Genomic DNA, 214 nt, shown 5'->3' with positions numbered 1-214 from the left:
CCACTTCGACGCCACCAGGTGCGTCCCAATTAATGGCAGACTTCTGAGGCTCCTGGAAAGGAAACAGAGAACTCCTTCAGTAGGCTTGCACATCCTGCTCACCTTGGTCTCCATGGGTACCAGAGGCCTAAGGCTCTGCAAACCCAGTCCGCTCCTCCGCGGCCAGAGCAGGGCGGGGCCGGTGCGGAGCATGCGCAGTCGAGGTGGCGCATGC

Source organism: Microtus oregoni, unplaced genomic scaffold (genome assembly GCF_018167655.1).
Source record: "Microtus oregoni isolate MIOR12 unplaced genomic scaffold, Mior012 000007F_ref0000211, whole genome shotgun sequence".
NCBI classification, from domain to species: Eukaryota; Metazoa; Chordata; class Mammalia; order Rodentia; family Cricetidae; genus Microtus; species Microtus oregoni.
The sequence above is the reverse complement of the archived record's forward strand: the minus strand, read 5'-3'. Positions refer to the sequence as shown.